This window comes from Carettochelys insculpta, chromosome 3 (genome assembly GCF_033958435.1).
Source record: "Carettochelys insculpta isolate YL-2023 chromosome 3, ASM3395843v1, whole genome shotgun sequence".
Lineage (NCBI taxonomy): Eukaryota > Metazoa > Chordata > Testudines > Carettochelyidae > Carettochelys > Carettochelys insculpta.
In genome coordinates, this window is record NC_134139.1 from 49,170,270 (window position 1) to 49,197,072 (window position 26,803).

Here is a 26,803-nt window from a genome sequence, read left to right on the forward strand (position 1 = left end):
ATCTTTCCAAAATGTTCCATATAGCAGAGATAATAGAGTTTGGGAGCTGCCCAGTGTCCCACGCTTTCCAAAGCATCAGCAGCTGCATATTTCCCATCGCCAGGCACAGACAGAGGAGGTAACAGAAATGCCCATCTCCATATCTCTGTTACTACATCAATGGTTAAACCAAAAAAGCGGTCCAGTAGCACTCTTAAGACTAACAAAATAATTTATTAGGTGATGAGCTTACATGGGACAGACCCACTTCTTCAGAACATAGCCATACCAGAAGAGACTCAATATTTAAGGCACAGAGAACCCAAAATAGTAATCAAGGTTGACAAATCAGAAAAATATTATCAAGGTGAGCAAATCAGAGAGTAGAGGGGCAGAAGGTGGGCTGGGGGGGGAGTCCAGAATTAGATCAAGCCAAGTATGCAAAAAAGCCCCTATAATGACCTAAAGAATTCCTATCCTGGTTCAAACCACGTGTTAATGTGTAGAATTTGAATATAAAAGAGAGTTCAGCAGCCTCTCTTTCCAAACTGTTGTGAAAATTCCTCTTCAGCAAGACGCAAACTTTCAGGTCATTAACAGAATGTCCCACTCCATTAAAGTGGTGACTGACCGGTTGGATCAGGAGTGTTTTTGTGTCTGTTTTATGCCCATTAACTCTTTGTCTAAGAGAGTTTGAAGTCTGTCCAATATACAAAGCATCTGGGAGTTATGTAGTAATAGTTATTGTCAGAATAAAGGGTGTCATGGTGCAATGAAATCTGAGAACTCCTGGGCTAGTGGCATGAGATGGATGAAACTCAAAAGGCTCAGAGATTTGGTTCAGGTGCACACCAATAATTTGTGTATGTCCTGCCCCTCATGGTAGGGAACAGATAGGACTCTGAAGCACTGAATAGAAAATAGTCTATTGTGCATAGTGAACTGAGCGAGTAGTTCTCTGGTTCTCCAGTTCTCTCATTAACTACATATGTGTCTGGCCCATGATTCAAGTCACACCAAATTGATTGCTTTTTTAACAGGGTATGGTGAATGGGGGGATGGGGTTAACACCATTTCATGGATGTTATGCTAACTCTTCAGACCTAACTCTAACTGCCTTGCCTGTAGGGGTTAAAATCATTGACAGTGAGTCCTATGGAAGTCCCTGGAATGCTTAGGGAAGCAAGGTGTGAGTTGACAGGAGAGCCAATGAAATCAGAGCGTGGGCTCTTGAATTGGAAGCAGTAGTCCTTGTTCTTTTTGTGTGGTCCGAGCAGAGCCCCTGGAGGGACAAGAAATGAGCCAAGGAGTCATACATGGAAAATACAGTGACATCTATGCCTATAAAAGGACTGTCTTGAAACTACAGATATGTGAGAAAAACAGTGTAGCCTACTAGCTTATGAATTTATTAATAGCTTATACATTTATTAATAAGTGTGCACTTATTGGATTTCTAGCTTGTAAGCTTATGTGTAGCAAGCCTATATGTAGCTGGCCTATTTCCCTAGTTGCCCCAGTTTATTCTGTTTTTATGTTTCCTTTGTCCTACTTTAGCAGTAATGAAGAGGGCCTGCAGAACTCACTCTGTAAGAGTTTGGCTTTAGCAGTTTTCTTCCATTTTTGGTGTTAGTATTGTTGGTAGATGTTTATGAATATGTATCAGACTATCAATCACATTAGTGTTGTACTATGCTTTTGTGAAATGCTGTTTTGTGTATGGAGGTTGCAGATGGGTGAGCTATTGTCTTCTGCTCTGAATTCTGAAAGGGATGCCATAAACTCTTAAAGATGCTCTGAGTTTCCAAAAGTAGAATGTTATTGTGTGCAAAGAAACAGGCATCAAAAGTTAGGGCAAACAGCCAAGTTAAAACAAAAACGAAAAACAACTGTCAACAATATTGTATCAGGGTGAATCACAGTTTAAAATGCCAAGTAAGAAAGGAAGTTCACAGTGATTGACTGAGTGACTTGCTCTGCAGGCTGTCCCCTCTGTGCAGTTATGGCTGTGGGGTAGGTAGGTTACACCTTTCCTCTTGAAGCCTACTGATGCCCTCATTTGTGTTGTGCTCAGTGTTTCTTGGAAGCGAAGTGCTTGGGTGGCCACCCATGAGAGATTCAGATTAGCAGAGCACCAACAGCCGGCAGCATGCGATCCCAGCGGTGGTGCACAGCTGTACATAATGTGGTGCACATCACAAAATTTATTCTGCACATAGACGGGAACAATTCGAGGGGACATTGGCCATGATCCTCTTAAAGAAGGAAGAAACAGTTTTTTGCTGATTCTGTTAATTAGGCCTAGTTACCAGGACCTCAGCCTCCTCACAATACTAGCTAGTAACACTTTACTTTCAGGGGGTGGCCAGTGAAGCTCTGATACTCTCTCCTAAAGGGAACGAGCATTATGCCCTTTGGTGGAGAAAGCACAATCCTCCCTGAAAAGGTTTTAAACCCCCCCCCCACCACTGGCTTGAGAACTTGGGAGGGCATGGAGGTGGCATAGTGGTAACAACAGTTATGCCTACTCTTTGCCTGTTCCTGATTAGCCTGAAGTCTTAGGACCATGGCCTGAGGCTACCCAGGGCTGACTGCTAACTATGATTGAGACAGTGGATCCCCCATAAGCACAACCATTCTCCTGTGCAGCCATGAAGACTGTCCACAGTAGGGTTACCATATGAAAAAGAGGACACCCCTGTGAGGGAGTGTATCTGTGTCAATAGCTACCAACTCACATTGTATGAATGCGTTACAGTATACATAGTACCTTAACACAACGTGAGCTGGTAGATACTGATACAGATACACTCCCTCTCAGGCATGTCCTCTTTTTTGAAAGGTCAAGTATGGTAACCCTAGTCCACAACGAGACCTGAGGAAATGGTAAAAACCTTGGGCCACTACGTCTGGAATTCTATGACCTTGGGGAGTAGAGGGAAAGTGCATCAAATATTGGCAGTGATTTCACAGACAGTGGTGCTTTTGGCTGACATCTCACTCCTCTGGGTAAGCAAGGCACAGAGAACTAAATTGCTGCTGGCATCTCAGAACTGCCTGGGCCCTTATGCTGTTAGCTTGCTTACCGAAATGGTACCAGCTAATGAGCCACCGAGTGGCCTGGGAGTGTGTCTTCTGATGAGAGAAGAAACAAGGCTGAGAAACGTTCAGGAGAGGATTCCAGGATATCTGCATGAAAGTTTCATGAAGAATGATAAGAAGGGGACAAAAATAGAGACAAATGAAGTACTCTGTGTGGCTGCCTCGCCTAGCATAACAAACCAAGAAACTCAAAAGTCAATAGTGACTCTACCTCTGTTTGTTCTATTGCTGCCCAAGCACAGGACGCTGATTGGATGAGGATTGGGTAATGGGACTGCAATACTCCTTTTTAAAAATGTCATTGTCTAACATTATACAAGTAACAGAGAGGGAGCCGTGCTAGTCTATACACTATCAAAACAAAAAGCAGTCAAGTAGCACTTTAAAGACTAGCAAAATAATTTATTAGGTGAGCTTTCGTGGGACAGACCCACTTCTTCAGACCATAGCTAGACCAGGACAGACTCAATATTTAAGGCACAGAGAACCAAAAACAGCAATCAAGGAGGACAAATAAAAAAAATGATCAAGGTGAGCAAATCAGAGAGTGGAGGGGGTGGGAAGGTCAAGAATTAGATTAAGCCAAGTATGCAGACGAGCCCCTATAGTGACTCAGAAAATTCCCATCCCAGTTCAAACCACGTGTTAATGTGCTGAATTTGAATATAAAAGACAGCTCGGCTGTTTCCCTTTGAATAGTGGTGTGAATTTTTTTTCAGTAACACGCATACTCTTAAGTCATTAACAGAATGGCCCATTCCATTAAAATGTTGACCAACTGGTTTGTGGATCTGGAGTGTTTTGATTTATACAAGTAAATACTTTTTTTCCAATGCTTCTGTATGCATGTGTAATCTGGACAACATTCCGGGGTCGTTTGAAGGCACTTGAGCAATATCATCAATAGTGCCTCAGGAGAATCCTAATGTCTTGGGAGGATAGGTTCATGAACACCAGCATCCTGGAAGAGTTAAACATGACCAGCACTGAAGCCATTTGCACTCATCAACAACTTCATTGGACTGGTCAAGTGGTTCAGATGTCTGCTCAGTGCCTCCCTAAACAAATTCTTTTTTCCAAGGTAGAGGAAGGACAGAGAAGCACCGAGGGGCCAGCAGAAGTGATATAAGGTCATGCTGAAGGAACACATGAAAAAGTGCAGCATCGGTGTTGACCCTTGGGAGGACGTTGCCCAAGACCATCCCCAGTGAGAATGGTAACCTGTGTGGAGGTGCACAATTTGAGAGGTCCCACCACAGTGCAGATGAAGAGAGGCAGAGAAGAAGAAAAGAACATCAAAAGCTGCCTTGCACCCTTCCAACAGCTACGAACACCTGTCCCTTATGTGTTGAGACCTGCGGCTCCAGAATTGGGCTGATCAGCCATCAGTGGACTCATAAATAGGAGGGTGACATGAAGACATCCTACTCCTTAACCAGTGACAGCCAAGAATAGACATGTAAGTAAGTAATCCAAAATCAATGCCTTTGTTCTGTAAACTTGCCATTGGGATGGGCCCCTTTTACAAATGAGGAAGAAGGGCTGGGGGCAGATAGAAAGATGAGATTTTTGAGTAAAGAAAAGAGAAAAAAATATTATAAGGAATGGTACACATGTACACTTACTTAAACTCCCTTCCCTCACATTATCAAGACTGTCTGCATTAGCTTGCTGGGATCACCTTGACTCTGGTGGAATTTCAAACATCGGCTGCTTGGCAGCATGATTTGAGGCCCCACATGTGTTGTCCTCCCCCCTCCCCCCCGCCTGTCTCTTCAGTCTTACTGATTATGGCATGGATTCTCCATGCTGGTCACCTATGAAGTATACACAGTCATCTGCAGAGTGCTGAGGTCACTGCCAAGCATGGCCTGCAGCATATTGTAAAAATAGCACACGGCTTGTGAGGAAGCGCAGATGTATTTATTTTTTTTGCTCTCCCTTGCCTTCTATAATACCTGTCAAATCTCCTTTGATTTAATGCATCTCTGCTGCTCATCCTTGTTGAACCCCCATTTCAGCATCCCCTGTGCCCTCAGCACGTAGACATTGCTATTTCTACAGCTGGTCCCTCACAGGGCTCATAGAGCCTCTTGTTTACACAGATCTACGACTTCTTGCCTGCTCTACACAGGAGTGCATCTATTAGCTAGCTGTGGGCATGGAGCCAGCCTGGCCAGCTGCAGACAGCAAAGGTAAGCTGACAGATGACCTTGCCAAGGTGGGCAATTAAGAAAAGACATTTCAGAATCATTTATGGAATTTATTGTTAGGGTGAGCTTCCTGTCTGTGACTACCGGGCAGTGAAATTCCAAAGTGTAACCAGAGCATTCACTGTTGTGAGGACCAGTGCATTGTGGGACAGCTTTTGTAGGACTTCTAGGGTAGACATAATTAAGGTAGCATAACAATCAGGCTGATGACCATGGCAAAAGGTTATAATGGGATCCTTAGGCTGACAATAGACATACTTTGATAAAGACACCTGCACAACAATGTTGCTGCAAGACATCTCAGGTCAATCTAACCTAACACTAGAGGGCCATTGTGGGGATGAGTAATTGTTTATAATGTGTTTTGAAGTTTACACTCTAAATGCTGTTCAGAAACACTCTCTTTGACAGCTTGGCATATTTTCAGATACTGGTAATGCATCTGCATTAAGATGCTATTCAATGAACCCTAATAAAACATCTAAATAATAGAACTTACCTAGAAATATTTTTGGAAGTCCCTCTACTTTTTGTGATACATTCAAACGTTGAGCTCCATTGTCCCTGTCTAGTTACATCATTTATCACATTGATGTTTCAGCTGGAATGTGTCATGTAATAGGCCAATTCTGATTGAAAGACATCAGCACAATGGATATGTAAGTGCAAAGTACTCTTATTACTCACAGTTATGGTGACATTGAGATGATAACAGATATTTCTAAGCAGTCTTTGGACAATTATGGGCCAAATTCTTCTCTCGGTTACATTAAAATAAATCCAGAGTAATTTCAATAAAGTCAGCAGAGTTACTCTAGTTTGATGGGATTAAATGCAGAATTTGTGTCTGCTCCAGTGATTTTTGTGCTGCTCTGGTGGAGCAAAGTAGCTAGAGTTAGGGTTATAAATGGCTGGCAGAGTGCTGTCCTGCCAGTGGGAAATTCCTCAGTGGCATAAAGCTTGCAGAGCCAGATCCTGTGCCAGTTGACCCATTCTCATGTTGAGGGATAGGGAAGAGCTATATTATGCTATACCAAAGTCCCACTGGCATGAGATTCATAGGCATCTTGCTCCAAGGGAGTAGATTACAGCAAGCCCTTAACTGTCCTAACTACTTCTAAGCAGGATAGGATCAGGGGATCACAGCTAGCTGCTTGATGGTACCATACACACGTGCTTCCCTGCGTTTAGCAGGAATCTAACACAAGGGAAAATAAAGCCCATATATAGCCACATAAGATATATACTTTGCTATTGTTATCCACCTGGAGGTCTGCTTAAGGGGTAATTAGTTTAAGACATCTCTGTGAACCCGGAGGTGATCCCAGTGTGGTGTGTTCCTGTAAGATTCTCCAGCATCAAGCAAGCTGCGTGCCTCTGTGTGTCTGTGTGTGTGTGTGTGTGCGCGCGCACATGCACGTGTACACGCATACACACATTGTAATTGGATTCTAAATTTAATAAAATGCTCTGCTTATGAACTGCCCTTGGTCTCCGACTCTGAGTTTTACAAGGACACCAACTGGACACTTAGCTAGGGCAGGCTATGACCACCCTTCTCCTTCACAACAGATCAAACATGGAACATGTTTTAACAGTGGTCCATATGCTACACTAACTACCATCTTGTTTCTACAATGATTTTTCTCTCCAAAAATTTGAAACCTGACTGTCTGGAAATGGCCTCTCTCTCTCTGTGCCATCACTTGTTCTCAGCTGGATGGGATGCTCTTTCAGATGGTTCAGGAATGGAATGCTGGAGAACTGGGAGTAAGGGCTTTCTCTGAGGAGTTATTTTAGATTTACAGTTGAGTGACTGAGAGCAAAATCTAGTTTCTTTTGTCTCTGGAACTGGTCCATCAAAGTCTGAGTTACCTGATTTCAAGGCACATTGCACAACCCTGCAGGGGTTTTGCTCGAGTGTGTTTTTTGTGATTCAAATAGTTTCTTACTGAATTCATTTCCAAGCAATGACCAGATTAGAAAATGACCCCTCACTCTTTTGAGATATCTGGATGGTTTCATATTGGGGGCTGTTACACTAGACTCTCAATATGATGATGCTTCTTTATAGCATTAACTCTTAAGAAACCTGTCATAGTGCCTACATAGATGTAACTGCATATGTATTATGTGAGGGAAGAATGAAAGTTAGTGGTTGTAGGGAGTAGGGGGCAGAGACCAAAATACATGGACAAATAGGTTACACCAGTTGTAATTGTGTAAAATAGAAGGCCCACCTCTATTCTCAGTGAAACTTTGGTTAAAGCTGTATTTTCCAAACTTTGCAAAAGTCATTGGTGGCTCAATTCTTTTAATAACTTCTCTTTTATAGGGATGAAGCAAATTTGATGAATTTGCTCATTAAAAGATATAACTCAGCCATCTTTCAAATGGGTTAAAAGGACCTTTTGAGTTGTAGTTATTAAAATATCTACCCAATTTATAAAAAGCATTTTTTAAAGATTGATTTTTCCCCTTACAATTTAAAGAGACATTGTCAGTTGGTCTTAGGACCTCCGTTAAATATGATTTAATTTTCAAAAAAAGTTTTACAGGACCTAATATAGTCAGAAATGTGTTCATGATCTCTTATATTTCAGAACATTACACCTGTGTTTGGTATTCACATTCTCTTGTGCAGTCAGAAACCCAAACAGAACCTGATTAACTAGACAGCATTGCCATTGTTGTAGCGCACGAGAAACAGAAAATGAACCTGACCTTTCTATTTCATTGTCCAAGAAGATTGAAAGGCAGCAAATTAAGTAAGAACATAAATGGTGAAAAATTGAAATTAGATGATAAAATCTATTGTCAAGGATTAAGAAAGGAAATTATTCAAATATGTGCCTTTATATGGACCATATTCCATCCTGCTGAAACAGAGCATGAGTTCATATACTTAAAGAACAATCCTAACTTGGCAAAGGAAATTGACAACATGGTTGTGTTAATAAAATGGATACTAAAACTGCATCTACACATTTCCCTCCCTTTCGGAAGGGACATGCAAATAAGGAAGACTGGAAATGCAAATGAGGAATGGATTTAAATTTCTCAAGCCTCCTTTACATATTCCCATTTGATCTGGCTTGAGGAAGAACCATTTAAGGAAGCCAGAGCAGCTGCATGGATGCGGTTGCTTCGAAAGGAAGCACCCCTTTTTAAACCACCCTTCTTCCTATTTTGACTTTAATTGGAGCTGTGTATGTGAATGCAAAGGCATTGTGTTCCTCCCAAAATGTCTGAATTCCTTAGAGGAAAATGTGCGATGCCAGCATATGTGGTTTGGGCACAGTGGGTGAAATCTTGGCTAGTGTGAAATGAATGGCAAAATTCCTCTTGACTCAATTGGTGCTAAGTTTTGCATTTTGTGTCATGTCATTGAAGGTGTCTGGGTGGATTAATAACTAGCAAATCAGTCTCTTAGCTGGATGTTTGTAGCTTCCAGATGTGCTCACTAAGACTTAGCCTTTACTCATAGCAGACACAGGAAAGAGAGACTATATTATTAGCATCCAAGGTGCAAATGAAAGATAATCTGGTACCACCTGCATATCTGAGAGTTGTAGCCATCATAGCCATTGACTTTATCATGTCTTGACTCTAAATTTACATTGTAAATGGGCAAAGACCTTGTCTATTTATCTTTGCCTTTAAAATGTCACACACAACTGCACAGAACAGACTTGAGTATGGGACAATCTTGTTGTCCAGGCCAATGTTCTGTGTCTCCATAAAACCTGCTTAGGTGACTCAGGCTGTGAGTGATCTATTGCAGAGTGTGACTGCTGGATTTATCTGGTGATTCTGTGAACTGTGACGTGGGTGCAGAAAACAAAACCAAGCAGCTGACACTTCTTAGTCAATTCTCGTACAGCGTGCTGGGAGTGAAGAGGACTGAGGGGCTATATTGGCCAGCTGAAGGAAGAGACAAGAAGATGGGGATGCTGAATAAGTGCAAAAGGGAACCTAGTTCCAGAAGGGAGTAGAAGGAGAGCCAATAATCTTGGGTGGGGAAGGTGCTGAATTCTGGGACATTTGGGCATGAACTGGGGCCCATATTTTGCCTGGGAGGTAAGAGGATGTATGAGGAAAGTGAGACAAAAAACTTTGGGTGCAGATGATGATAAACTGAGTACTGATATACCCCTTGTATGAACTCTCCTGCACTCTATCTAGGGCCCATTCTCCTTCTGCCCTGTCTGTGGAGGTCAGGTTGTCCTAGCTCAGCAGGTAAGAGTAACGTGGAGTTATGGGTTTTGAGGATGAGCTGGAGCACCAAATCATGCTACAAATCATCCCCTGAGCTCCCTGGGGCTGGTGAGATGCCACCACTCCATATGCTAATATGCTGACTGAGCTAACACTCTGGACTGGGTCTTTACAATCATTTCACATTGACCACTAACACTCAGGTATACAATGGCAATGATTGTTGGGTTACAGCAATGTGATGCACTTGGCCTTAGAATCTACAGTGCTGAGGAAATGTAAAGTAGTACTGTATCATGTCTCCTCAACAACAGAGGTAACTACAGGTTGTACGTCCATGTCCGGCAGTCTACCCTCAGGACTTGACCTATCCCAAAACAGATAATCTGCTCAACCTGAGGAGGTCATTCCCAACCCCTCTGGTGTTGCTGGCTGCGGAGATCCACTCTGGGACAGCAGAGGGGCTGGCATTGGGTCTGAGTGGGGACTGGAGGGGCACTTGTGGGGAGAGGCAAGGTGGCTGTGGAGGTCCATGACTGGGGTGGGAGGACAGGAGTACAGCCCCACTGGAGCACACTGAGACATGTGGCCACTGCTGTGCTCCCAGCCCATGCTGCCAGCCACAGGACTGCATTCCTGGCTGCCAGCTACAGGGCTCCACAGCCATCCTGCCTCTTCCTCTGCTTCCTCCAAGAGTCAACTTATCCCCACCCCTGCCTCTCCCTTCCTGAGCTTGAGCATCTCAGATGAGCTATTTGTAGTGCTCCAGAAGCTCTGGGAGGGAAGGAGAGGAATTGCTGAGGAATAGGTCTCCAGTCTGTGAGCAACCACAGGGATGCCTGACCACAGATGATGATGGACTACAGAAGTCCAGACTATAGAGGTCCAACTTGCATGAGAACCTTACCCCTGTCCTATGTTTTCCGCACTGGTTTCCCAGAGTATTTCAAATCAAGTTCAAGGTCCTGGTCCTTATCATCAAAATGCTCCCTGATGTGAACCAGGGCTGTCTGAAAAAGATTGTCTAATGTTCCAGGGTGAAGATGATGGTTGACAGCTTTGCTCTCCTGGCACAGTGGAACTCTCAACAACAAGAATAAAAGGCTTCAGTACAGGATACAGAACCTTCTCAGGGGCTAGTCCATGACTTCAGTGTGAACTCCCCACAGGAACTAAAAAGCATCACAAATCTTACCACGTTTCTTGTAAAAGGCCTTCCCTAACATAAGAACCCAGTGCCCGGTATAGTTTTTTTTTTTTTTTAAATAAAAATAATAAAGAAAAAACCTACCAAGCCAAAACACTTCACTGCACATGCATCTCCACCTGGGAAAGGATGAGACAACAAACAACACATGTGACAGAGGTATAGCCATGCTGCTTAATGTAGTGTTTCCTGAGATCTCCCTGACCAGTTTAGAACAGCAGCAAGCAAGTCTCTGGTATCAAAAAGCTTGAGAAACACAGTTTAATGTACTAATGGAAAGTGCTCAGACACTGCCATAGTGAGAGTAGCACAGAAACCAACATACAAGCTATGCCTACACTAGCACCCACCTTTCAAAAAGGTGATGCTAATGAGACACATCAGAATATGCTAATGAGGTGCTTCAATGAATATGCAGCATCTCATTAGCATAGTGATGACCGCAGCACTTTGAAGGTGCCACTTTTAGTCATGAGTGGCTTGTCTACACAGGGTCCTTTTTGAAAAGATCCTGCAGGCATTGAAATTCCCTTATAACCAAATAGGAAGTCAGCCAAAATAGAACAACTGAGGACAGCCTAATCTCCATCAGCAATCTAGGCGGGGGGAACCTGTATAAAACCTTGGTAATCCACTGAGTCGTCTCGTCCCCTCTTCAGACTAGAACTAATAAAATAATCATTTTTAAAAAGTAAAACTAAGTTGTTGCAACAGGTTTAATTAAAGTTCTGAGCTAATTTCACAGTGCAGCCATTGGGGCTTGATAACAACAGATCTTGAGTCTCATTACTGTCATACCAGGTGGCCTGCTTTACATCTAATTGCTTCCCTTGAGTCTGACAAGAGGCTGATTTGGAAAGTCAGCCCTGTTTCCAAACGAGTAGGATTTCATTTGAATTAAAATAAAATAAAAAGCCTTCCCTACAGCTAAGTCGTTACCTTGCTCCTTGTCTGTGCTAAGAAGGTACTAGATTGAAGGCTGAAATAGAGATGTTACAAAACTTGTTTAATACAGGATTAAAATGACCAGCATGAGTACTTTATGCAACACTCCCTAACTCTCTTCCTCTTCTAATTGAAGTCTTCGCTCCTCATCACATGAATCGTGTGGTTGGATTAGTAATATATGGAACAGGAGCAGCCCAGCAATCTGCTCTGATGTGCCATGCCACCCTCTACTGGCCCACTGCACCTCATTTCTCTGGGGCAGCAGGAAATAGAGTGTCTCATCCACTCCCTGCCACCACAGAAAAACCAAGGTGCAGAGGACTGGGAGGGTGGTGTGGCAGAGCAGAACAGGCATCTGGGCCACTCCAGCTCCTGCCACCCATGTGGTGAGTGGGAAAGGGAGAGGCGAGCACTGCTACCACTGGGCACTAGGCCCCTAATCCCCTGGGCCCATCCCATCCATAGGATGGTTGGAGTGGCCACCAAAGGGCCCCCAAAAGTGAGGGGCCTGGGGCAGCCACTCCAATTTGTCCTACGGATCGGATGGCTCTGGCCATTGCCCATATTCTTGCTGAAGTATCCACAGAAAGAACGATTTGGGTGGAATGAGTTTCTTCCACGGCCAATTGTGAGAATCATAGAATCATAGAACACTAGGACTGGAAGGGACCTCAAGAGGCCATCGAGTCCAGCCCCCTGCCCTCATGGCAGGACCAAGTATTGTATAAACCATCCCTGACCGACATCTATCTAACCTGTTCTTAAATATCTCCAGTGATGGAGATTCCACAACCTCCCTTGGCAATTTATTCCGCTGTTTGACCACCCTGACAGTTAGGAACTTTTTCCTAATGTCCAACCTCAACTTCCCTTGCTGCAGTTTAAGCCCATTGCCTCTTGTTCTTTCCTCAGAGGCCAAGAAGAACAAGTGTTCTCCCTCCTCCTTATGACCCCCTTTTAGATACCTGAAAACTACTATCATGTCTCCCCTCAATCTTCTCTTTTCCAAACTAAACAAGCCCAATTCTTTCAGCCTTTCTTCATAGGTCACATTCTCTAGACCTTTAATCATTCTTGTCGCTCTTTTCTGAACCCTCTCTAATTTCTCCACATCTTTCTTGAACTGTGGTGCCCAGAACTGGACACAATACTCCAGCTGAGGCCTAACCAGTGCAGAGTAGAGCAGAAGAATGACTTATTGTGTCTTGTTCACAACACACCTGTTAATGCATCCCCAGAATCAGGTTTGCTTTTTTTGCAACAGCATCACACTGTTGACTCATATTTAGCTTGTGGTCCACTATAATCCCTAGATCCCTTTCTGCTGTAATCATTCCTAGACAGTCTCTCCCAATTCTGTACATGTGAAACTGATTGTTCCTTCCCAAGTGGTGCACTTTGCATTTGTCCTTGTTAAACTTCATCCTGTTTACCTCAGACCATTTCTCCAATTTATCCAGATCATTTTGAATTATGACCCTATCCTCCAAAGCAGTTTCAACCCTTCCCAGCTTGGTATCATCTGCAAACTTAATAAGCATACTTTCTATGCCAATAGCTAAATCATTGGTGAAGATATTGAACAGAACCAGTCCTAACACAGACCCCTGCGGAACCCCACTTGTTACACTTTTCCAGCAGGATTGAGAATCATTAAGAACTACTCTCTGGGTATGGTTATCCAGCCAGTTATGCACCCACCTTATAGCAGCCTCATCTAAATTGTATTTGCCTAGTTTTTTTATAAGAATATCATGCGAGACCATAACAAATGCTTTGCTAAAGTCTAGGTATACCACATCTACCGCTTCTCCCCTATCCACAAGGTTCGTTATCCTATCAAAGAAAGCTATCAGATTAGTTTGACATGATTTGCTCTTTACTGCATGTCCTTGATGGAACATTAATTCTTGGCTTAATATGTGTTGGGTCTTAATGTAAATTTTGCCTGGTGGTTGTCAGCCAAGAGTATGATGCATATTTACAATGCCAGGACATAGCCAATATTCAAAACTTCAGATACAAAGATGATATATGTATCTAAACAGGATAATGGTACTTGGCCAGTCATAACTTTTCCATTGCCACCTTAAATGACATACTTGTCATACCCACTGGCTTTTGAGAAGTACATGGCCACTCTCCTCCCCCCCGCCAGCTCAAACTGGTCTGAGCAGCTTCTTTTTGTACGCACTCTTCACTCTGAGCATGCCCAGCAAGGGTGAGAGGGTGTGGCCTCCTGGGCCTCCAAATCAGTTTGTTAACCCTTGAGTTGCCAGTTCAGGGTCAATACACCCTGTTGCAAAGAGGATCTAGCTTTATTGTTGGCTAAGAAGGAGGTCCAGGTCATCATGAACATGAGATGATCTGTAAATCCTTTCATCCTTTTATATTCCCAACAGTGAAGTGGATAGATTGGTACAAAGGATATTTTGTTGGCACTTGAGGACCTGAAATATTGGAAATTATGTCAATGGGCCTTTTCTGCTAACGTGCATCCAAACAAAGGTTTCCCATGTACTTCAATGGGCTATCAGGTCCTAGGTGATGCTTGAACTTGGTCCATGATGTGACCTTTGCAGTAATCATGAAAACTCATCAAAAAGGTATGTTTTGGGAATAATTCAAAATAATAATTTTTGTTTAGTTTCATCCACAGTCTTTTGTTTTCAAAGTTTCATTTTGTTGAGGGAAAATTGCTGCAATTTCTCTCACTTTAATTTTTTTCCCGTTGGTATTGATTCCCTTCCTAGAATGAACACTGGCCTTTATTAACTGTGCCTTCCCCCAGAGTAAATTTAACTATGAAAACAAGTTTGTGCACATATGAATTTGGGCAGCAGGCCCATTATTCATTTTCTGTGAACCTTTGGAGGAACAGAACTTGGGCCGCATGGGTGTTAGAGGAGAAGGGAATGAAACAATGTGCAAACACAGTTATGCAAATCCTACTGACAGGTCATCATAATGTTTGTGGTTCATTATTGCAGTATTTATCCAGCTCTGTTAATACACATCCCCTCTTTATGTGCACAGGTTGAAGTAAAGCACGTGCTTAGTCTGCTGAATCAGGGCCAGTGGATGTGGTTTCTGATTTAAAATGTTTAACGGCACTGAAATAATCCTGTTTCCGCACACCATCAAAAACTCCTCCAGCTGTCAGCTAGACTCTCAAATTTTTTTTTTTGCTGAGATGAAGAAAATATTGTATGTGTTAAAAACATGGAAAAACTCTAGACAAATGATTAGGGAGAAAATACTGCTAAGCACTTCAAAGATTGGTGCATTATTCAAAAAGCAAAATCGGGAACAAACCTTTAAGGCATCGACTGTCGCACATAAATTAGCCGTACATTACTATATACATTCATGCACATACAAATGCTATTAGGTTAGAACAGCATGATTGACTATATTCACTGAAAGACGTTGAATTATGCTGACAGAAATTAATACTGTTATATTTGCCTCTGCTCCTACCCTATTGTCTGATTGGTCCATTTGATGACAGCAAATATATTACATTATGTAGCCTTGATTTTGACGCAGATCAAAAATCAGATCAGCAACATGAAAAGCAGAAGAGCAGAAGGGGAACTTCATTGCTCAGAGAAGTCAGGATGGGGAATGCATTATTTTACCTAGATAACCGTGTTTTGCACCTGTCCAGCTCAGTGACAATATAAAAGTCACTATCAAAACTAAAAAGCAGTAAAGTAGCACTTTAAAGACTAACAAAATAATTTATTAGGGGTGCTTATGTGGGACAGACCCACTTTGTCAGACCATAGCCATACCATGGTCTGAAGAAGTGGGTCTGTCCCATGAAAGCTCACCTAATAAATTATTTTGTTAGTCTTTAAAGCGCTACTTTACTGCTTTTTTGTTTTGATAGTATATAGACTAGCACAGCTTTCTCTCTATTACTATTAAAGTCACTGCTTTCTGTAAGCTGTTTTGGCCTATGTGAAATGTGTGTAGTGAATCTCTGGTTTGCAGGTCAGTCATGGGCCAGATCTGGACTGTGAAATCATGTTGACCTAATTTATGTTGGCCTGCAGCCACTGTAGTTAAACAATGAATGGTGGTGGTTGTGGGGTGTGTGCGTGTGCGTGCGTGTGTGCGTGTGCATGCCCACACATTTGGGTCCTTGTGATGGTGGTGTGCATCCTCACCAGGAGCACTTGTACCAACTGTATAGTCAGCATGGGGCTTGTCTGCTCACGTGCATCATAGAACAGGTTTTCCACATGACTTGGCTACTAATATCAGTAAAGGTCAATGTGAGCACCATAGTGTCCATGCTAATTCCACATCACCCTAATTACTTTGACTGTGACTGTGTGCTACTCAGAGAGGTGGGGTTTCAAAATCAGCATAGAGACTCATGTTGGCATAGAGACTCATGTCAATGGAACCCAAATTTCAGTGAAAAAAATGCCACAGTTAGGTCGATGCAAGACAGTTTCTGTTGATCTAACCGTGTTGCATAGACCATCCCATGTGTTAAATGGTAGTGGAGTCCAGACGTTGAATGGACCACAGAAACAAAGATGCCCTCTCAGTGATAAAAGATGGGGTCTTTCCTTTCCTGGGTTGAACATCCTACTGTGACAGTACTGCCTGAGTTTCCCTATCTGATCTTTTATCTGCCCTGAGTTATTGGAACTACCATTCATTTAACCTTTCACCTCTACTCTGTCAATTCATCACCCCACCACTAACTGTCGTTCCCCCATCACATTCCTCCTTTTACCATGTTGCACTTCAGACTAGTCACAAAGAGGCCCAGGCAGCATGGGGAATTGTTACTTTGAGAAATAACGCCACCCTTTTGTTAACATGACCAGCCTTGAAGGCTAAATAATTTTTTACAGTTAGTTAAATGACCCACATGTATCTTTGAAACTGTGTCTTCTCTGAGGTTAAAGGATAAATTTGGTTGACGGTCCAATTCCAAGTAACATCACAGAGCTGCCATGCAGTGAGAGTCTCATTTTGTCACAGAAATCTCTGCATAGGAGCAGCCCAGGACTGGAATAATGGGGGATGTGTGGCCTGGGATGGATGTGTATTTAAAAGCTGAATGGAAGCCCAGGATCGATCAGCAGTGTCCACTACATAGGGTACAATGGCAATACTACAGTACGGGGGATTTGCACAGCACTTCTTGACTCCAGTCGTGGTTTGTAATCCTTCCGTCTCTTGCAGGCACCAAAATCGTACTGCCTTTTTTTTTTTTTTTTTGTTAATACGAGCCACGCTGGTGAAATCCTGTCTTCACTGAAGTCAGTGGCAAAATTCCTATTTGCTTCAATAGGGCCAGGAATTCAACCCAGCTTTATGAATCTCAGGAGATACATATTATAATGTACTAAATATGGAACTGGGAGCCAGGAGTATCTATGTTCCAGTCCCAGTGTTTTGGCACTGAATTTCTCCATGAATCATTTTGTGTGTGTGCCTCATTTTCCCAATCTGTAAATTATCTATCCTGAAGGCTGTTGTAAGGATTAAAGAGTTGTAAGGATTAAAGAGTTACTGTTTGTACAATGCGTTGAAAAGGAAAAGTACTAGGGATCAGGATACACTATTTTGAATTTTCTTGGTAATCCAACATAAGCTTTCATTCCTTTATCTTTTAATCAGCTACCAATTCAAATTAGCAGTGGTCTTTGGCTCCTGTATGTACAATGAATGATGAACAGCAATCTATAAATAATTCTGCCAATAGTGGCCTTCATCAGGACACAGTGACTGAACATTCCTCAAGTACTATAAGAAATCAAATGTAAATAGGATCACAGTGAAAACACATGGTAATGGACACTTGTTAATAACATTGCTCAAAATAGCTGCAGATGCTTGACTATACAAATCGGAAGCAGTGGGAGTCTAGCTTTCAGATGGTAAATTTTATCTTATCTACAACATCAATAATAACTAGCTAAGAATGCTCCTTGATGTAATAAAAGCCGCTATGCAAAGCAAAATACTTTGTTCAGTCATTATAGTGCAGTCACTGTCAGAGGAACAATTTTGTTAGATTTAGAAGTGAACTAGCATTGGAAACATTTTCCTGTCATTTTCCCTTCCAAAACTTTGAATCACCTGAATCCCATTTAACCTGGATCCCAAACCACAGTCTTTATGTCTACACTAGCACTCCACTTTTGAAAGGGGGATGCTAATGACACACTTTGGGATATGCCAATGAGGCGCTGCAATGAATACATACCGTTTCATTAGTATAATGGTGTCTGCGGCACTTCGAAAGTGCCTCTTTCAATCGCATGCAGCTCCTCTCCCCAGGTCCTTTTCGAAAGGACCCCGCACACTTCAGAATCCCCTTATTCCTATATGGTTATAGGAATAAAGGGATTTTGAAGTATGCGGAGTCCTTTTGAAAAGGACCACGTGTAGACGAGCCATGCATGATCAAAAGCGACACTTTCAAAGTGCTGTGGCCGCCATCATGGTAATGAGGCACTGCATATTTATTGCAGCACCTCATTACCATATCCCAAAGTGTCTCATTAACATCCCCCTTTTGAAAGGGGGTGCTAGTGTCAACGTAGTCAATGAGTTTAGATTTCGTTGCCATACTTAAAATCACCTCCAGTTTTATCCATCGTCATATTCCGCCTGGCTGGCACCTGTATCTGTGTATGACTTCTCTACAAAGGGACACTCTAGTTAATTCACAATAATTTTCCAAGGTGTAAATTTAAAATTGAAAACTGCATTAAATCCCTTCCAGAGTGAGTTAAATTCACCTGAATTAAGACCACTTTAATATGAGTAAGGGGCTGAATGCATTTTATCCAATCCACTATAAATTCACATCTTTAGACTTGATCTATACATCAGATATGAATAGGCATAGCTGTGTGGGTCAGGGTTATGAAAAATCCCTTGGTTGACATAGCTCTGCTGGCAAAAATCCCAGTGTATACACAAACTGTACAACAGATGAGTGCTTTTGTTGAAGTGGGTAACAGTTTGTCTGGCTAAGTTCTCCATGTGAAGATACTATGTCTACATAGCTATGACAGTATAGCTCTGCTGGCATAAGCTGTATAGCGCAGACACAGCCTTTGTTAATGTGGATTAACTTTCCTGAGGTTGCTTATGTAGACAAGCCCTAATATTTAAATATCTGTCTCTCAATTCTGGCAAATGTCAGAGACCCTCCAGGCTAAGAGGTATTCAGTAGGGTGAGCTGGAATCCTAGTTCACCTGAACTGATCACCTCAGATTTTGCAGAACCAAACACGTGTAAAGAGCTGGATTATCAAATGTAATGTTACCACTTTATAGACAGACCTGCTATTATACCTTGATGCTGCATGACAAGAAAAGCACTGCCCACTGTCCCCAGTCTTCTGGAGGTGCACATGTACCTAGGGCTAAAGTCTGATTGGGGTTATACATGCATAAATTCTGAGTGACTCCACTGAGTTTAAATGTGATCAGAATCTGGCCCTCGTATTCAGAGTCTAGAAGTCAAAGTAGGTTGGTAATTTTACTTACTCTTGGTTTCTGTTGCTGCAGTGGGCACCACCCATTTGAATGCTGTAATTTTTGCAAGAACCAATTGCCCTCACACACAGAGATGTTGAAAGGGGTGATTCCAAAAATGGCAGCAAAATATTGGACAGTTTTGAATAACCAATAATATGAAAACAAAAATGCAGTCCAGTAACACCTCAAAGACCAATATATGTGAGTGGCACCAGCGTCCTGGAAGAGTGTTCCCAGGATTTTTCAGGGAAAAGTTTATTGCTCCTACCAGGTCAGAGTGCAGTGGTGGTTGTTGTAGGCACTAAGGTGCAGCAGTTGAATTGGACACTCAGACTGTGTCTATGGTATGAGCCACGGATATGATTCAATGAGAGCTAGTGCAAGCATGAATAGTAATGAAGCCATGGTACCACAGGCAACGGTGGCACAGCTTGGCTTTGCTGGGCCTGCATTCTTGAGGTTTAGGACTGTTTGGACTTGGCATTGCTATGCCATTCCCCCCTCCCGCAGCCTGTGTTACAGTGGCATGAGGGCTGACAGACTAGCCAGGCCCCTGGTCAAGGTCGGGGTGGGGTGTCTCTGTGCTCCTGGAAGGGGAGGGGCTGGGGACAGCCAGTCCTCAGCACCACCTGGAGTGTGCCACACTGCACTGCCTTCCTTCCCCCCCTCCAGCCCTCAAAGCCAACTGGAATACACTGTGTGGCACTCTACTGATGACTTAAAGGGTCTGGGACTCCAGCCACTCTCGCTCCTGTGATAGCAGCAGCGGAGGCTGTCGACTTTGGATCTTTTTGAATTGCTGGACTTTGTGGCAACTCCCCCTTTCCACACACCCCCATCAACGGGCCTGCCAGTGACTACGCTACTGTTCAAACTCACGCTAGGACTCACTGTACAGGTATGAGTACCTGTGCATAAGTGGGGAATCACACCCTGAACTCATAGTGCAGACACAGCCACAGTTACCAATTTGGGATGGGTGGCATCCCTATTCCCTTATTGCTGTTAACCCTGAGGAGAACGGAGACTGAGTCTCATTGTAAAAGTATTTGCTAAGGAACTAGCTTTTGTTTGCTTGCTATACAAGGGCCCCCGTGGTGAGGATTAATGAGGAATTTCTCTCCCACCTGTATGTTCAGTGAAGACAGAGAGCTAAACTCCCAGTCCCTGCCAGCTCCCCTCTGAATACTAACTGCTTGAAAAGTGGCAGGATGAAAACATAGTCACGTATCCCCTCCATCGGCTTCCCTAAAGAACTAGTGGAGCTGACTGAATGTTGAGTGAGGAACACACAGAGAAGTCCTCCCTGCGGTGTAATTGTGCCAAGGGTACCAAAGAGCTAAAAATGTGCTCTCTGCTGGATAGATTGTCTGACTTGCTCAAGTGTGTTGCTTGCCTGTGGCTGCAAAGATGCAAGGCCTAGTGCTTCTGCTGAAGTGAGATGCTCCTTAAGGGCTTGGAAGCTGGGTTTTTGGGGACCAACGGTGCTGTGTTATCTCCCCCAAACTTGCACAATGCATAGCAGCTGAGGTCCATGAGTTTATGCAACATCCACATTCCTAAAATGTGCAAGCAATATCTTAGGGCTTTCTGCCTCACACTGGAACTCCAAGTTTTACTGTCATGTTTCCACACCTATAGTTCACCACAGTGGAAATTTCTTACCATTTCCCAATCAATAATATGGAAATTTGGGCTTATTTTGTCCTCATAGACAATTAGTCCAAGAAATTATCCTTGAAATCTTTGATCCTCTTTCCTGATACTTTTGCTGAGAATATCTGTCAGGGACATTCTCCAGTGTGCATTGTTTCAAATCCTCCATGTAGTTCAGATCCTTATTCATGGAAAATAGATTAGAGACCAGCTCCATCCTAAGTGGAAGTCAAGGTCAGTGAGTGTCAGAATACAATTGAATAAAGGCCACAGGGACCACATTAAGTCACTAAGGATATTTAATATGCAGCTTGGAATAGAGCAAAGGAAGTTTTACTCCAGAATCACTGGCCTGAGGAGTGAAAGGCACACTTCATCAGAGGAGAAACTCAGTCAGATCTGCCATTCTATCCAATGCAGAATCATGATACAAAAACTATCCTTGAGCTTAACAGACTGTATTTGTGATTCAAAGGAATTTCACGTAAGTATCAGTCACCAGCCCATAACTGTACCCGGGTATCCCATGAGCATCAGCTGATTATATAGTCTGTGCATGACTTTGCAAAAGATTTCCTGTGCCCCTGTGTTCTTGAGCCTGGAGTTTTGTAATTTACTTGTGTTCAAAAAGCCCTAGATGTCCAACTTGCTAACTGTCAGTGAAGCCTTTCCATTTACTTCAATGAGTGCTAGATCATGCCCCAAACAAAGCAGCTGGATGTCATACATTTGTGTGCAAGGAGACCTCACCACATACTCCAGGGGCTCCTATGGATGGTTCTGTGCCACTAATGATATATTTAAAGGGAGCACTTGGCTTTAGCTCTGCTTTGTGCTACTGTTATGTCACATTGATGCACCAGAAAATCAGGCCTATGATATTCTTCATGAATAAGAAAGTCATTTAGTGTATTTTAATAGTGAAGTCAATGAAGATACAGTGTTGTACACTAGCTGAAGATCTGACTTTCTCTCTTGTATTATCAGAAGACAATTGTTTGAGTCTGTTTATTTTGTGAAAGATATTGTAAGGACATGAAGTTGGAAAAATACATACGTTGCAGACAGGAACTTGACAAAATTAAATACTATGAAGCTAATCAGAGAATCAGAAATATAAGGCTAGTCTATCTTCCTACACTGAGGCAGGATTAAGTACACTGTCTGTGGCAGATGTTTGCAGTCAAGGACAAAAAACAGACAGGAACATTTATGGGAATGGACTCTCTCTTGAGAATGTTAGTACTTTTGGTCCTGACTGGGATGGAAACACAACCCTTTTCACAGTTTGAGCATCTGGTCCTAATCATACCCTTAGAACTAACAGAAATATGGTAGAACAAAAAATTAAGGTCAATGTGAATTGTAGTGACAATTTCAAAAGAATCTATAAAGCTTTAGGCTTAATTGGCAAGAAACTCTGGGTTTCATTTATTAAACCCATTTCATGCAGGGTGACTTAATAATGCAAAGAAAAACTTGATCACTGCTGTTGTGTTCTAGATATGTGTTGTCAAAAACAGCTTTCCCATCAAGGACTCTGCTTTAGCAAATGACATGCAAACTGCTGATAAGCATTTGGCAGTGCTGCTGTGATAATAAATACAACATACTTGGTAATTGCAATAGCTGTGAATTGTCTTAAGAAAAAATATCCCTCCACCAATTATAACTGGTGTATTATGTATTGCAGTTATTAATAATAGGGTCTTGGAGAAATAAAATATAATTATTCCCATCTTCTGTTTATGTGGGTGGATGGCTGTCTTCACAAGCTGAGGCAAAGCTCATAATTTAAGTAAACTTGTGCTGACTGCAGAAATCTCTCTTCTAAGAAGTGGTGTGCCCAAGTGCTTAGCAAAGGATAGTAGGAGTCAGGGAATTTGAATATTATTCCACTGACATCCTGTGTTCCCTTGTACAAGTTGCTTCTCTTTTAACCTGCCACTTAAATTGCCTTGACACAGGCAAGAAAATGCAACTAGATCATTTCCTGGTTCCTGACAGCCTCTAATTTCTATATTCTGTCTGCCACACTTTCTCCATAGTTGAAATGAAATGAAATAATGTGAAAACTTTCCTGCTTCTTGGGAAGATGTATTAAGAAATTTGAGTGCTTTTTTTTTGTAGCAGATTTAATTGTGTTAATTTGACAATATCTTGAAAACTATGCTGCACAAAGGAAAAGAGTTCAAAGTTTGGTTTAAACAACTCGTTAGGTATTTTGCAAATCAGCACTGCAACTTTATCAGAATTTGTGCACTATTGGTAAAAATCTGCCTTCTGGATGCAGCTCTCATTAATGCCACCTGAATCTACATGCATGTGAACGAGAGTAGATTTGGTCTTAAGCAGTGTCAGATCTGGTCAGTCATTGGATGGAAAACCTTCAAGGGAGATGCAGCTGCAGTAGAAAGTCATATTAATAATTCACTGTGTGACACTCTTCACTTTAAAGTACTCCTCTTGAAGACATTTCTTCATGTGTATAAATAAGTCCCATTAAGCTCAAAGATGATCCATGTGAGCAAAGTTACCTATGTGACTATTTGCAGGACAGGATCCAAATTACCATCAAACCTATCATATATAGCTGTAATCATTAAATCTGCAGGCTGCCCATGGTTTATGATGTCTGGATGGAAAAATCATGCCTTTTAAGGTGCCTTCTCAAAACATCCCATGTCCTTGTCTCCCTGGTCACCATCAAATCCTTACTTTCTATAAGTATCTAGGGCCTTATTCTCAGTTAATCTAAGGCCCTTTTACACCACACTATGTAAAGCAATGTAAAAGCAGATAGAGATTACATTTATACCCACATAGGTACCTTTTTAAACTTTCAGAACACTGTAAAGAAGCATAAGTATAAATGAGAATTGTGCCCTTATGAATTTGACTATCAATCAGTGGACTAATTCTCATTTCTCTTCAGTGGTGTCTGGATCAGGCCCTGTTAGGCTAGTGTAAAGGAATATGGAAGAATGACTTGGTTTTTAAAATGTTCTATTTTAGTACTTATGGCTTGTTCAATTATTTTACACATTTTTTGTTGAAAATTAAGCATGGCTTTCTTACAACAACTTGTGACTTACTGCTGATATTACATTTTGTGTGTCTGCCATGTTCCCCATTATCACTGCACTGCTTTTTCTCATTACTTCCCATGACTACCCCACAATCTTAATTACAATGGTCAAAGCTAGGAATAGGGGGCATTGGAACATCTCAGAGGAAAGCAGGAGAGATTAGGGGAGATCATGCTTTAAGGATATGGTTCAAAACTGAGCTTCTGGTGTTGAGCATTAAAATCCCCACACTGCTCTTTGCAAGAGTACAGGTGCTCATTTGGTGTCCTGCTCCAATTCAATGACAGGTCATTACATTCCCCTTAGCTACATTCTTCCATCAGTTTTCATGTCATGTTTTGTATTCTTCATTGCTTTGCCCAACAGTTTTGTAGCATGGTTCTGCTGGGTGTTCCAACAAAGAGATGGATGTAATACGGTGCTGGAGGGAGGAAAGCTGTTCTTTTGCACAGTCTGTAAAGCCTGCGGCAATCCCTGTATGTATTATCAGAAAGACATAGCACTTTGGTTTCAGGCATCAGCATAGAAGGGTCTTCATGGAGTATTATCCATTCTCTTTACCCTACACCAAGATGTAGAAAGGCAGATGTGTTCTGTAGCTGTTGCATCCTGTATCACTTTTATATGAGAGCCAAATAGGAGTCAGTTATGATGGTTTAGCCTGCAGTTGACAAAGGAACTAGTGACATCTACAACAGATACAGAAAGGTGGACTTAAATCTAACAAGCACCATGGGAACCTTAATGACCACAATGAGTTGGACCCTTAATTTTATTACTGCTATGAAACAGGTATTTCTCTTGCCATAGCATCCCCTAACATGATAGGGGAGAACTGATTTGGCACTACCTGGAAGTGAGAAGAGGTGCTGCATCACTGATTTAATAGTTATGAAGCATGATGAGGATGATGGTGAATCTGTTATCTGTGGGGAGCACTTCCACCTCATATTAAACACCTTACAGAAAATAATCAACAGAAGGGCATACCAGCTCCAATGAAACAACAATTAAATGTGCTCTTCTCTCCGGCTAGGTCGCACCCATTTAGTTTCTTGTGAGTTTGGGGCTAGTGATAAATGCCCATCTATTTGAGTGTTGCACTGGTGGGCAGAGCCAATCAAAAGTGATGAAAGGCCCATTTCTAATGATGAAGGAGAAGCTACAGAGCCCAGAGCTCAACATATTATGGGGATAAAAAAAAATGCAGGGACAGTCGTGAGGATACAAAGTCACAGAGTCGGAAGAAGTGCCAGCATGATCTGCTACTTATGCAGAGAAGAGGTGAAGACATGGCGGCAGTGTGACCCAACCCATGATTTCTAGAGGTAACTGAGCTTTATCTCCATGGCTCATTCATTTCTTGGCCTCTCTGCTGAGGACCCCAGGAAAGGAGCATGGGGGCCACTTTGCTGCTAGGAACCAGACTAACACCAGACTCATTTATGGTTCCTACTGATCTGGCCTCCATTTCAGGAGTCAGCCTCAGGCATAGTAGCCTGTCTGGAATCCCATGATCCATTCATTCCCAGTGCAGAGGCAGGCTTGGTCTCTTTCCCCTCCCGGCACCTCACTGCTTCCAAAGTTGCACAAGCCGAAATCCACAGGCAGGAGACAGACAGGGTATGGAGGAGGCAGTGGAAAAGCCTGGCTAGCTTTTTCTTGAATGGCCTGAAAAATCTTCAGGTGCTCAGCCAGCAGTTAGGTAGCCACAGCCGCACCCGTGATCTCCCAGCTGACTGGCATATCAGTTGCCAAATATATAATTTCTGCCTAAATTAGTCTGATTTTACAACACTTATTGGATTCAGCCACCTTTCCTTCCCACTCTCATGCTCTCCTAATGCACCTGAAGATACACGGGATACATTGCAGCACAGATTAAAGGAGATTCCCACAGAAATGTATTTTGAGATAATTTTTCATACAAATTTAATATTAGCATAAGGTGCTGGGTTGCCCCCACCTTGCTCCCAAGACCCTGTATTCAAAGGAGGAGAGCTCTAAGAACAGTAGCATTGCGCAGCTTCTCCTGTCACTATCCTTTGTCAATCTTCTTCATTTTTGACCTGGAAGCACCAACTCTTAAACCTGAGCAGCATAGTTTAGTCTCCATGCTCCATCAACACTCAGTCTTGTCTGCTTAGATTGCCAACAAGGCTGCCGTTAGTGGAACAGCGTTTATGTGATATGAACACCTTCCTTCTGAGAACTGGGCTGAGAACCATTAACCCATTTCATGTAAGACAGGCTCTAGGTGGAGCAATTTGGGGTTAGTCACTTACAGCCAGAGTGAAGATGAGACCACTGACAGAGAAGGACGCCCCCTGCCCCCTCCACAATCCTGTTATTGAGGCTCTAGTAATGTTAAGGTAAAAACCAAACTGGACATTGTGCCTTTCAACTAGCTCTGATTGTCATTTATGGCATAAACAACAGGGGTTTCATTTGTGTGTTGGCAAGTGTGACTGAGAAGTTCCTGTCATCCATGAGACACTGTCATGCTGGGATTTCATTTGTCAGATCTAAGGAGGCGACAGGCAGATGAATATTGAATATAATGAAGTAAAGGCTGCATATTGACTATCTATTTAAAATGCAAGGTAGGGTAATTCTAAGAGCACTTGAAACATAGTATCCTGCTGGGATGCATTTATGATAGACTCTTCTGGGCTATATTTTATAATGATGATGTCAATCCAAGCCTCCATTTTATAGGCCAGGGAAAGACACAAATATTTGAAGTTTGAGTTCCAGATGGGGTCTGACAGCTATATGGATATTTCTCAACTATCTCAATGATGGAAAGGGTTGAGGTTGATATATGAGGTACCTAATTATGGCAGTAACTCTGATTTGCCTCCTGC